The 13,203-nt window shown below is 44.0% G+C and overlaps 1 long non-coding RNA gene across 1 annotated transcript; it reads left to right on the plus strand.

Annotated features, from left to right (window-relative positions):
• The first annotated feature begins 3,859 nt into the window (after positions 1-3,859).
• Positions 3,860-12,662, plus strand: LOC129563794 (uncharacterized). The gene is made up of 3 exons (XR_008687425.2): positions 3,860-4,020; positions 4,210-4,405; positions 10,603-12,662. It is a non-coding gene; the product is annotated as an uncharacterized LOC129563794 (long non-coding RNA).
• Positions 12,663-13,203: the final 541 nt, after the last annotated feature.

The following is a 13,203-nucleotide window of genomic DNA, read 5'->3' on the forward strand; positions in this document are numbered from 1 at the left end:
AGTTCATCCTAGCCTGTATCACAGGTAACTGATAGGATTTGAACCGTGTCTTCCTAATGTGTTTTGTTTCCTGCCCTTGAATGTGCTGGAGGCCGCAGTTCCAGTTAGTACAGTTCCTAAGTAACAGTTCTCTGAGAAAAGTAGCTCTCTAGAAAAGAGCAGTGCCTGGGAAGCTAATCTAAAGTTTTGATATGTCCTTTGATGTAATTTTTGTTAGCTTCACCCAAGATATGATTATTCAAAGAGTATAGAGAGATGCACCTACTTCAGTATCTACCATTGGATTTCTCAAGTGAACATACAGTAAGATTGGCCTGGTTTTCTTTCTTATTTATTTATTTGTTGTTGGCTGCACTGAGTCTTTGTTGCTGCATGAGGGCTTTCTCTAGTTGTGGAGAAGGAGGACTACTCTCTAATGGCGGTGCATGCGCTTCTCACTGCAGAGACGTCTCTTGTTGCAGAGCATGGACTCTAGGCTCAGGGGCTTCAATAGTTGCAGCAGGTGGGTTCAGTAGTTGTGACACACAGGCTTAGTTTCCCTGCGGCACGTGGAATCTTCCTGGACTAGAGATTGAACGCCTGCCTGTTAGATTGGCAGGTGGATTCTTTTTTTTTAATTGGAGAATAATTACTTTACAATATTATGATGGTTTTTGGCATACATCAACACAAACCAGCTACAGCTATACATGTGTCCTCCCAATTCTGAAACCCCCTCCCACCGGCCTCCTCACCCTATCCCACTGGGTTGTCCCAGAGCACCGGCTTTGGGTGCCCTGCTTCGTGCATTGAACTTGCACTGGTCATCTATTTTACATATAGTAATGTGCATGTTTCAATGCTATTCCTCAAATCATCCCACCCTCGCCTTCTTTACTGAGTTGAAAAGTGTTCTATATGTCTCTGTCTCCTTTGGTGCCCTGCATGTAGAATTGTTGCTACCGTCTTTCTAAATTCCATATATATGCATTAATGTAAGTGTTTGTCTTTCTCCTTCTGACGTACTTCTCTCTGTATAACAGGCTCCAGGTTCAATCACCTCATTAGAACTGATTCAAATGTATTTCTTTTGATAGCTGAGTAATACTCCATTGTGTATATGACCACAGCTTCCTTATCCATTCGTCTGCCGATGGACATCTAGGTTGCTTCCATGTCCTGGCTATTGTAAACAGTGCTGCAGTGAACACTGGGGTGCATGTGTCTCTTTCAGTTCTTGTTTCCTCGGGGTGTATGCCCAGCAGTGGGATTGCTGGGTCATCTGGCAGCTCTATTGCCAGTTTTTCAAGAAATCTCCACACTGTTCTCCATAGTGGCTGTACCAGTTTGCATTGCCACCAACAGTGGAAGAACATTCCCTTTTCTCCCCACTCTCTCCAGCATTTATTGTTTGTAGACATTTTGGTTATGGCCGTTGTGTCCCATGAGAGATGATCTCTCATTGTGGTTTTGATTTGCATTTTTCTAATAATGAGTGATGTTGAGCATCTTTTCATGTGTTTCTTAGCCATCTCTATGTCTTTGGAGAAATCTCTCTTTAGGTCTCTTGTCCACTTTTTGATTGGGTTGTTTGTTTTTCTGGTATTGAGCTGCATGAGGTTCTTATATATTTTGGAGAATAATTCCTTGTCAGTTGTTTCATTTCCTTTTATTTTCTCCCATTCTGAGAAAGGCAATGCCAAAAAGTGTTCAAACTACTGCACAATTGCACTCATCTCCCATGCTAGCAAAGTAATTCTCAAATTCCTCCAAGCCAGGCTTCAACAGTACGTGAACCATGAACTTCCAGATGTTCAAGCCAGATTTAGAAAAGGCAGAAGAACCAGAGATCAAATTGCCAACATCCGTTGGATCATCGAAAAAGCAAGAGGGTTCCAGAAAAACATCTACTTATGCTTTATTGACTATGCCAAAGCCTTTGACTGTGTGGATCACAACAAACAGTGGAAAATTCTTTAGCAGATGGGAATATCAGGCCACCTGACCTGCCTCCTGAGAAGGCTGTATGCAGGTCAAGATGCAGCAGTTAGAACTGGACATGGAACAACAGACTGGTTCCAAATCAGGAAAGGAGTATGACAAGGCTGCATATTGTCACCCTGCTTATTTAACTTATATGCAGAGTACATCATGCGAAATGACAGGCTGGATGAACCACAAGCTGGAATCAAGATTGCTTCTACTAATATCAATAACCTCAGATACGCAGATGACACCACCCTTATGGCAGAAAGAGACGAAACTAACGAGCCTCTTGATGAAAGTGAAAGAGGAGAGTGAAAAAGTTGGCTTAAAACTCAACATTCAGAAAACTAAGATCATGGCATCTGGTCCCATCACTTCATGGCAAATAGATGGGGAAACAATGGAAACAGTGACAGTCTTTCTTTTGGGGGGCTCCAAAATCACTGCAGATGATGACTGCATGAAATTAAAAGTCGCTTGTTCCTTGGAAGAAAAGCTATGACCAACCTTTGCCAACAAAGAGCCATCTAGTCAAAGCTATGGTTTTTCCAGTAGTCATGTATGGATGTGAGAGTTGGACTATAAAGAAAGCTGAGGGCCAAAGAATTGATGCTTTTGCACTGTGTTGTTGGAGAAGACTCTTGAGAGTCCCTTGGACTGCAAGGACATCCAACCAGTCTGTCCTAAAGGAAAGCATTCCTGAGTATTCATTGCAAGGACTGATGCTGAAGATGAAACTCCAGCGCTTTGGCCACCTGATGTGAAAAACTAACTCACTAGAAAAGACCCTGATGCTGGAAATGATTGAAGGTGGGAGGAGAAGGGGATGACAGAGGATGAGATGGTTGGATGGCATCACTGACCTGATGGACGTGAGTTTGAGTACACTCGGGGATTTGGTGATGGACAGGGAAGCCTGTTGTGCTGCAATCCATGGGGTTGCAAAGAGTCGGACACGACTGAGCAACTGAACTGACCTCTCCAATTCTGAGGGCTGTCTTTTCACCTTGCTTATAGTTTCCTTCATTGTGCAAAAGCTTTTAAGTTTAATTAGGTCCTATTTGTTTATTTTTGTATTTATTTCCATTATCCTGGGAGGTGGATCATAAAGGATCTTGCACTGGTTTATGTCAGAGTTTCCGCCTATGTCTTCCTCTTAACAGTTTTATAGTTTCTGGTTTTACATCTAGGTCTTTAGTCCATTTTGAGTTTATTTTTGTGTATGGATTAGAATGTGTTCCAGTTTCATTCTTTTACACGTAGTTGACCAGTTTTCCCAGCATCATGTGTTGAAGAGACTATGTTTTCTCCATTGTACACTTGTGTCTCCTTTGTCAAGGATAAGATGTCCATAGGTGTGGGCATCTATCCTTAAACTTTCTGTTTTCTTCCACTGATCTATATTTCTGTCTTTGTGCTAGTACCATACTATCTTGATAACTGGAGCTTTGTAGCATAGTCTGAAGTCAGGAAGGTTGATTCCTCCAGCTTCTGCCTTCTTTCTCAAGATCGCTTTGGGTATTCGGGGTCTTTTGTTTTTCCCTACAAACTGTGAAGTTATTTGTTCCAGTTCTGTGAAAAATTAATGTTCGCAGTTCAGTCAGGATTGTGTTGAATCTATAGACTGCTTTGGGTAGTTGAGTCATTTTCACTACATTGACTCTTCCAATCCAAGAACATGGTATATTTCTCCATCTATTTGTGTCAAGTTTTATTTCTCTCATCAGTTTTTTATAGTTTTCTGTATACACAGGTCTTTTGTTTCCTTAAGTAAATTTACTCCTAAGTATTTTATCCTTTCTGTTGCAATGGTGAATGTGATTGTTTCCTTAATTTCTCTTTCTGATTTTTCATTGTTACTGTATAGGAATGCAAGGGATTTCTGTGTATTCATTTTATATGGCAGGCAGACACGTAACCACTGGAAAACCAGGGAAGTCCTGGCCTGGTTGCCTTTGGGTGTGTAGCTCTCTGAGCTCTGACCAACGGAGAGATTCCAGTGACCACCACCATGACCAGGACACAGGCCACATCCATCACCCTAAAAACGCCAAGGTGCGCTGCCCCTTTCTGATTTCCCCTTGCACACCCCAGTCCCTGGCACTAGGATCTGTCCTCCTTCACTACGTTTTGTCCTTGGCAGTTTTAAAATTCCATACGTATTCTGAATATAAGACCTTTCTCAGATCTGTGATTCACAAATATCTTTCCCCTAATAACAAATAGCTTCCCTTTTCATTACAGGAGACAAGAGTGATGAAATCTACTTTTCCTTCCCATGCTGAGAGCCCAGTGTTGTGTACCCAGCAAGTGCCCATGAGATTCTTCAGAAATGAAAAGGAATTCTGCTGTCTCTCAGTCTCTGCTCTCAGCTAGTCCCCAGAGCTCTGTTCCTGCAGAAATCCTCAAGTCTTCTGCAGACAGAGTCGTTTGAGAACAGGTAAATTTATTGCAGTCTGAACTTGTGATCTCATCAGAGAGCTCAACCGATCTTGCAAGACTTGTCTCCCAGCTCTAAGGGAGAAGGTGAGTCAAGCAGGGCTTGTCTTCTTGAAACTCAGAGTCCTGAGTTTAGTCACTGTGGGTACGTTTAGTAGGGGTAACATGGCATTTCAAGTTTGTTCCTCCTTTACCAGGTAAAATATGACATTCAATGTATTTCTTTCTGTCACTTTAATCCTCCTTCACAGACCCATCATTTTGGAAGAGTTCAATCCTAACTGATGAAGTGAGAAGGCAGAGAACAGAGAAGTTAGGGGGATTGCTCAGAGTCACATAGGCCGACAGAGGACATGTGACCCACAAACCTTGGCATCCTCCATTCAGAGCCCACACTCTTTATTTCTTCAGTAAAGTTTCCATGCGTGTGTGCGAGCTAGGTCACTTCAGTCATGTCCAACTCTTTGTGACTACATGACTGTACCGTGCCAGGCTCCTCTGTCCATGGGATTCTCTAGGAAAGCATGCTGGAGTGGGTTGCCATGCCCGCCTCCAGGGGATCTTCCCAATCCAGGAATCAAACCCCAAATTCCTGCAGCTCCAGCTTTGCAGGATTCTTTACCACTGAGTTCCTGGGGAAGCCCAAATTTGACGTATGATATTATATTAGTTTCAAGTGGACAACACAGTGATTACATATATTTAAACATTATGAAATGAATTACTAGGATAAGTTTGGTTACCATCTGTCACCACAGAGATTTATTAGAGGATTATTGACTATAGTCCCTGTATGTAGATTCCATTCCCGTGACTTATTTTATAGCTGGAATTTTCTGTCTCCTAATCCCTTCCTTGTTTTACACATCTCCCTACTCTCTCCTTCTCTGCTAACCACCACTTTGTTCTCTGTGTCTCTGACTCTATTTCTGTTTTGTTTCCCGTGCTTTATTTTTTTTTTTAATTTTAATTGGAGGCTAATTACTTTACAATATTGTAGTGGTTTTGCCATACATTGACATGAACTCGCCCCAGGTGTACACATGTTCCCCTTCTTGAACCCCCCTCCCACCTCCCTCCCCATCCCATCCCTCTGGTTCATCCCAGTGCACCAGCCCCGAGCATCCTGTGTCATGCATCGAACCTGGACTGGCGATTCATTTCACATATGATAATACACATGTTTCAATGCCATTCTCCCAAATCATCCCACCCTCGCCCTCTCCCACAGAGTCCAAAAGACTGTTCTATACATCTGTGTCTCTTTTGCTGTCTCGTATACAGGGTTATCGTTACCATCTTTCTAAATTCCATATATATGCGTGTTTTCTTATTTTATTTCTGAGGTTCAGTTCAGTTCAGTTCAGTTCAGTCGCTCAGTCGTGTCCGACTCTCCGCAACCCCATGAATCACAGACAGCAAGGCCTCCCTGTCCATCACCAACTCCCGGAGTTCACTCAAACTCATGTCCACAGAGTCGGTGATGCCATCCGGCCATCTCATTCTCCGTCGTCCCCTTCTCCTCCCGCCCCCAACCTTTCCCAGCATCAGAGTCTTTTCCAGTGAGTCAACTCGTCGCATGAGGTGGCCAAAGTAATGCAGTTTCAGCTTTAGCATCAGTCCCTCCAATGAACACCCAGGATTGATCTCCTTTAGAATGGACTGGTTGGATCTCCTTGCAGTATAAGGGACTCTCAAGAGTCTTCTCCAACACCACAGTTCAAAAGCATCGATTCTTCGGCGATCAGCTTTCTTCACAGTCCAACTCTCACATCCATACATGACCACGGGAAAAACCATACCCTTGACTAGACGGACCTTGGTTGGCAAAGTAATGTCTCTGCTTTTTAATATACTATCAAGGTTGGTCATAACTTTCCTTCCAAGGAGCAAGCGTCTTTTAATTTCATGGCTGCAATCAGCATCTGCAGTGATTTTGGAGCCCCAAAAAATAAAGTCTGACACTGTTTCCACTGTTTTTCCATCTATTTCCTATGAAGTGACAGGACCAGATGCCATGATCTTTGTTTTCTGAATGTTGAGCTTCAAGCCAACCTTTTCACTCTCCTCTTTCACTTTCATCAAGAGGCTTTGGAGTTCCTCTTCACTTTCTGCCATAAGGGTAGTGTCATCTGCATATCTGAGGTTATTGATATTTCTCCCAGCAATCTTGATTCCAGCTTGTGCTTCTTCCAGCCCAGCGTTCCTCATGATGTACTCTGCATATAAGTTAAATAAGCAAGGTGACAATATACAGCCTTGACGTACACCTTTTCCTATTTGGAACCAGTCTGTTGTTCCATGTCCAGTTCTAACTGTTGCTTCCTGACCTGCATACAGGTTTCTCAAGAGGAAGGTCAGGTGGTCTGGGATTCCCATCTCTTTCAGAATGTTCCACAGTTTATTGTGATCGACACAGTCAAAGGCTTTGGCATAGTCAATGAAGCAGAAATAGATGTTTTTCTGAAACTCTCTTGCTTTCTCCGTGATCCAGCGGATGTTGGCAATTTGATCTCTGGTGCCTCTGCCTTTTCTAAAACCTGCTTGAACATCTGGGAGTTCACGGTTTACATACTGCTAAAGCCTGGCTTGGAGAATTTTTAGCATGACTTTACTAGCGTGTGAGATGAGTGCAATTGTGCGGTAGTTTGAGCATTCTTTGGCATTGCCTTTCTTTGGGATTGGAATGAAGACTGACCTCTTCCAGTCCTGTGGCCACTGCTGAGTTTTCCAAATCTGCTGGCATATTGAGTGAAGCACTTTCACAGCATCATCTTTCAAGACTTGAAATAGCTCAACTGGAATTCCATCACCTCCACTAGCTTTGTTTGTAGTGATGCTTTCTAAGGCCCACTTGACTTCACATTCCAAGATGTCTGGCTCTAGGTCAGTGATCACGTTATCGTGACTATCTTGGTCATGAAGGTCTTTTTTGTACAGTTCTTCTGTGTATTCCTGCCACCTCTTCTTAATATCTTCTGCTTCTGTTAGGTCCATACCATTTCTGTCCTTTATCGAGCCCATCTTTGCATGAAATGTTCCCTTGGAATCTCTAATTTTCTTGAAGAGGTCTCTTGTTTTTCCTATTCTGTTGTTTTCCTCTATTTCTCTGCATTGATCACTGAGGAAGTCTTTCTTATCTCTCCTTGCTATTCTTTGGAACTCTGCATGCAGATGCTTATATCTTTCCTTTTCGCCTCTCTTTTCACAGCTATTTGTAAGGCCTCCTCAGACAGCCATTTCGCTCTTTTGCATTTCTTTTCCATGGGGATGGTCTTGGTCCCTGTCTCCTGTACAATGTCACGAACCTCCGTCCAGAGTTCATCAGGCACTCTATCAATCAGATCTAGTCCCTTAAATCTATTTCTCACTTCCACTGTATAATCATAAGGGATTTGATTTGGGTCGTTTCTGAATGGTCTAGTGGTTTTCCCTACTTTCTTCAATTTAAGTCTGAACTTGGCAATAAGGAGTTCATGATCTGAGCCACAGTCAGCTCCTGGTCTTGTTTTCGCTAACTGTATACAGCTTCTCCAAATCAAACAGTGTGGTATTTGTCTTTCTTTCACTTGTGCTTAGTTTCACTTGGCATCATACCCTCTGGTCTATCCATGTTGTCAACAGTGACAAGATTTCATCCTTTTTTATTGCTGAGTAATATTCCATTGTGTGTCTCTGCGTGTGTGTGTGTGTGTGTACCATTTCTTCCTCATTGATTCACCTGCCGATGGGCACTGAGGTTCTTTCCTTATGTTGGCTATTGTAAATAATGCTGCAGTGAACAGAGGAGCACGTGTATCTTTTGTGACTAATGTTTCTTCTATTCCTCAGAAAAACACCAAGACATTGAATTGCTGGATCATATCGTAGTTCTGGTTTTCAGTTTTTGAAGAAACCTTCACTGTCTTCATACTGACTGCACCAATGTACATTGCTACCAACACCGCATGAGGGTTTCCTTTTCTCTACATCCTCACCAACATTTCTTACTTGTCGTCTTTTTGATGATAGCTGCTTGACAGGTATGAGGAAGCACTTCGTTGAGGTCTTCATTTTCTAATCCCTGATGAGGAGATGTTGAGCATCTTTTCTTATGTCTATTGGCCATCTGGATCTCTTCTTGGGAGAAATGTCTATTCAGTGCTTGCCTCATTTTTAAATCGGGTTTTGTGTTCTTTTCATCATACAGTCTGTGAATCTTTAGCTCTTTTGAATATCTACCTCTTTTCCGATGTGTGTATCACTTGTTCATATCTTCTCCCTCTCAGCAGGTTGCCTTTCAGTTTTGCTGACGGTTTCCCTTGCTGTGTAAAAGCTTTTTAGTTTGATGAACTCCTATTTGTTTATTTTAGCTTTTGTTGTCATTGCCTGAGGAGACATGTAAAAAATAACAACAAACTATTGGGAATACCAGACCTCCTGACCTGCCTCTTGAGAAACCTGTATGCAGGTCAGGAAGCAACAGTTAGAACTGGCCATGGAACAACAGACTGGTTCCAAATAGGAAAAGGAGTACGTCAAGGTTGTATATTGTCACCCTGCTTATTTAACTTGTATGCAGAGTACATCATGAGGAACGCTGGGCTGGAAGAAGCACAAGCTGGAATCAAGATTGCTTCTACTAATATCAATAACCTCAGATATGCAGATGACACCACCCTTATGGCAGAAAGTGAAGAGGAACTCAAAGGCCTCTTGATGAAAGTGAAAGAGGAGAGTGAAAAAGTTGGCTTGAAGCTCAACATTCAGAAAACGAAGATCATGGCATCTGGTCCCATCACTTCTTGGGAAATAGATGGGGAAACAGTGAAAACCGTGTCAGACTTTATTTTTTGGGGGGCTCCAAAATCACTGCGGGTGCTGATTGCAGCCATGAAATTAAAAGACGCTTGCTCCTTGGAAGGAAAGTTATGACCAGCCTAGATAGCATATTAAAGAGCAGAGACATTACTTTGCCAACCAAGGTCCGTCTAGTCAAGGCTATGGTTTTTCCCGTGGTCATGTATGGATGTGAGAGTTGGACTGTGAAGAAAGCTGATCGCCGAAGAAGTGATGCTTTTGAACTGTGGTGCTGGAGAAGACTCTTGAGAGTCCCTTGGACTGCAGGGAGATCCAACCAGTCCATTCTGGAGGAGATCAATCCTGGGTGTTCATTGGAAGGACTTATGCTGAAGCTGAAACTCCAATACTTTGGCCACCTCATGCGACGAGTTGACTCACTGGAAAAGACTCTGATGCTGGGAGCGATTGGGGGTAAGAGGAGACGGGGACAACAGAGAATGAGGTGGCCGGATGGCATCACCGACTCGATGGACATGTGTTTGAGAGAACTCCGGGAGTTGGTGATGGACAGGGAGGCCTGGCGTGCTGTGGTTCATGGGGTCGCTAAGAGTCGGACACGACTGAGCGACTGAACTGAAGGGAACTGATTGCTAAGATGTCAAAGAGCATACTGGCTTTGTTTTCTTCTAGGAGTTTTATGCTTTAAGGTCTAATCATTCAATCTTTAATCTTTTGCTGTTGTCGTTTATTTCTGAATGCTGTGTAAGAAAGGGGTCCAGTTTTCCCATAATCATTTATTGAGGAGCCAGCATTTTCCCTGATGTATGTTCTTGGCTCCTTTGTCATAGACTAATAGGCCATATGAGTGCACAAGTTCCCCAGGGTGGGAATGGGAAGGGCTCATTCCAGCAGCCAACCCAGGTCGATCCTGCCAACCACAGTCCCTCATTTAGCCAATCATGAAGGTTTTCACTGTATCTGTTACATACCCCTCATGCCCTGCCAGGATGGCTATTGAGATGGGGAAGGGAAGAGGAATTGGATGGTCAGTCCCTGCCCTCTAGAGTTGAGTCATTAAGCAGAGAGGAAATCTGACACTCTTAGATGTGGTGGTGAGTGCCTCATTAATCCAGGGTGGGGCTGTGTTGCTAGGAGACGAGAGGAGTGACAAGGATCAGGGTAGGGTGAAGTGGACATGGCGGGGGAGGGGACATGGTACTCTGGGATCTTGTTATGCCAGTCCCAATTGAAGAATGACCCACAGCCAGCATGAGGGCACCTGGAGAATGGACGGTTGGGTGTCAATGAGGGCATCAGCAGTACCACCCCGTCCCCACCTCAAAGTCTGTATCCCCAACCTGCCTATTGGGTGTTGGTGATCAGGGGTTCACTTCTGAGACAGCATCCTCTCCCCAGTTACAGAGGAGGAGACAGAATCCTGTGATGTGCAGAGATGTCCAGAACGTCAAATTTGAGGCCAGAGACCGAGCCATAGGAACCAACAGGCCAGAGAATACTGGGTGGGAGTTGGCTTAAATGCAGTGGCCACATAACAAATCTGAATGTACCTGTAGCAAGCGATGATACTGAGCCATTCATTTAAAGACCTTCCCACAAAGGGAAGTCCTGGGCCTCCTGGTTTCCTCAGTGAAATCTATCAAATGTTTGAAGAAGAAATAACACCCATCCTGCACAGATCCTTCCTGAATAGACAGGAGAGAGGAGGGAACATTTCCTAACTCATCCTATAAGACCAATATTACCCCACTACCAAATCCAGACTTGATATCGCCAGAAAGCTACAGATCCATATCTATCATGAATACCAATACATGCACCCTCAACACAATATCAGCAAACGAAATCAAGAAACATTTGCAAAGGGCTGTGAAAGATTTATCCCAGGATTGCAATATTGGACCAGCACACGACTTCAGTTATGGAAACAGAGTATTAATATAATGAAGGACAGAAAACACCTGTCATCTTGACAGACAAAGAAAAAGCATTTGACACAATTCAAGACCCGTTCGTGATTAATAAGTAACTAACTAAATCAATAAACATGGTCAACCAACTCGGGATAGAAGGGATCATCGTCACTGTGCTAAAGAAAATCCCCGAGAAGCAGCCAGTTCTCGTCACATCACATCTAGTAGTGTCTGAGTGAATGCTTGCCTCTTGAGTTACAGACCAAGGATAGGAGGTCTGCTTCAACCGTCTCTATTCCACACTGACCAAAGGGTCTAGCCTGTGCAAGGGGCAGAACGAGCAATGAAATCGTGGAGAAATAAGAAAGAAAGAAATGAAACCTATGTCCACACAAATACTTATCCTTACATGTCTTCCACAGCAGCACTGTTTTCAATCTCCCAAATAGTGAGGCAGCCTAAAAGTCTGTCAGCCGGAGGGTGGTAAACAAAGCGTTCTGTAGCCACGCAGTGGAATAGCATAGATGGATGAAAAGTGATGAACTTCTGCTTTCTGCTGCCACACGGGTGAGCTTCCAAAGCATTATGCTAAGTGAGAGCACCCAGACACAAAAGGCCACTTCGTGCAGGAGTCCATTTAAGTGAAATGTCCAGAAAGGGCACACCTACAGAGACAGAAATTAGATGAGAGGATGCCGGGGCCTGCAGGTCCTATTGGGGACTGACTGCCGATGGGCACACGGAACCGTTTTGTGGTGCTGGCACTGTTGTGGTGGTTGCACCACTGTGTGAATTTACTAATAAAAGTCATTGCACTTGATGCACCGAATGGGTTTGATTTGTGGTATGTAGATATACCTCAGTAAAGCAGTTTAGGAAGGTAATGCAGATGTCCAAGTGAGACATGTGGGAAAAGATATGCCACTGCTTTTGTAACAACGAGGAGTGCCCCTGCTCCTTCCACGTTCTGGGTCCGGCCTCCTCCACATGTGCTAGATGCTCCCTCCAGAAACAGTCGCTGTGCACATCAGGACACAATCCCCAGTGAGCACACACGTCGAGTGTGTCTCTGTGTTTATGCACAGACACCCGTCGTGTGACCACAAGTCAATGGCTCTGGACAGGCTCCCAGAACCCACCCTGCCTCTGAAATTCTACTTAGCTGCTTTGTCGTTCTTCTCAAAACACACGGGCCCAACTTCCATTTCCCTGGTAATGGATCTCCGCCCTTAGCTCCAACCTCTGGTCAAGGAAATACCTGTAGCCTGGTGTGAGGCCCCCAGCCTGAGCTCAGCAACCCAGGAGGGATGCTCAGCAGAGCAGTGATCAAGACAACAGAACTCCATCCATCCTCCTTCTGCCGCCAGGACTGAGGTGCCTTCCCTCCCCTCCATCCGCCTGAGTGTCCGGTAACAAAGGGGTCTTGAGGGCATGACACACCACTGAGTCATTGAAATTGTTCTAAATATGGCTGTGAATAAGTATGTCAAAAATACCTCTCAGAATGGAAGACAGGTAATTACAAGTTTTTAAAATTTCATTAGTAGCAAGTCAGGCTCTTCAGTTCGGGATTCTACATAAAACCAGGACGGGTGAAGCATCATACAATCGTGATTCTCAACCTAAACTGTGCATCAGATCTCCCCTGGAGAGGCTTTAGGAGAGCCGATGCTGGCAGGACAGCCCCAGAGACTCTGAAGTAGTAGGTCTGGAATGTGGCCCTGGGCTGAGCACATTCTAAAAATGTTCTCTTATGAAAGCCGAGCTTGCAGCTGTGAAAACAGAACCCATTCTTACAGGAGGAAATCAACACTAGAAAATTTGCAACTCCTCTCTATGAGGAAACCAGGCTTTCATCATGGCCCGCTATGCTTGACAGCTCTCTTAGGCTGAGGAAAGGGACGACTTGCCCAAATTAACACTTGTTTGAAAACTGACCTGGTGCTTGCTCTGCTACGTGTTCCTGAATCCAAATTTTTACAGTTAAAACCCTGCTGTTGTGAGTGAAACTCAGTACGTTTTAGTTCTTGTCAGGGTCCCTTGTGCCTGGTTTGCTGAATACATGTCTAAAACACCGAGGAGATAA

The sequence above is a fragment of the Moschus berezovskii genome, chromosome X (genome assembly GCF_049115385.1).
Source record: "Moschus berezovskii isolate FMDL1 chromosome X, NW_MosBer_1.0, whole genome shotgun sequence".
Taxonomy (NCBI): domain Eukaryota; kingdom Metazoa; phylum Chordata; class Mammalia; order Artiodactyla; family Moschidae; genus Moschus; species Moschus berezovskii.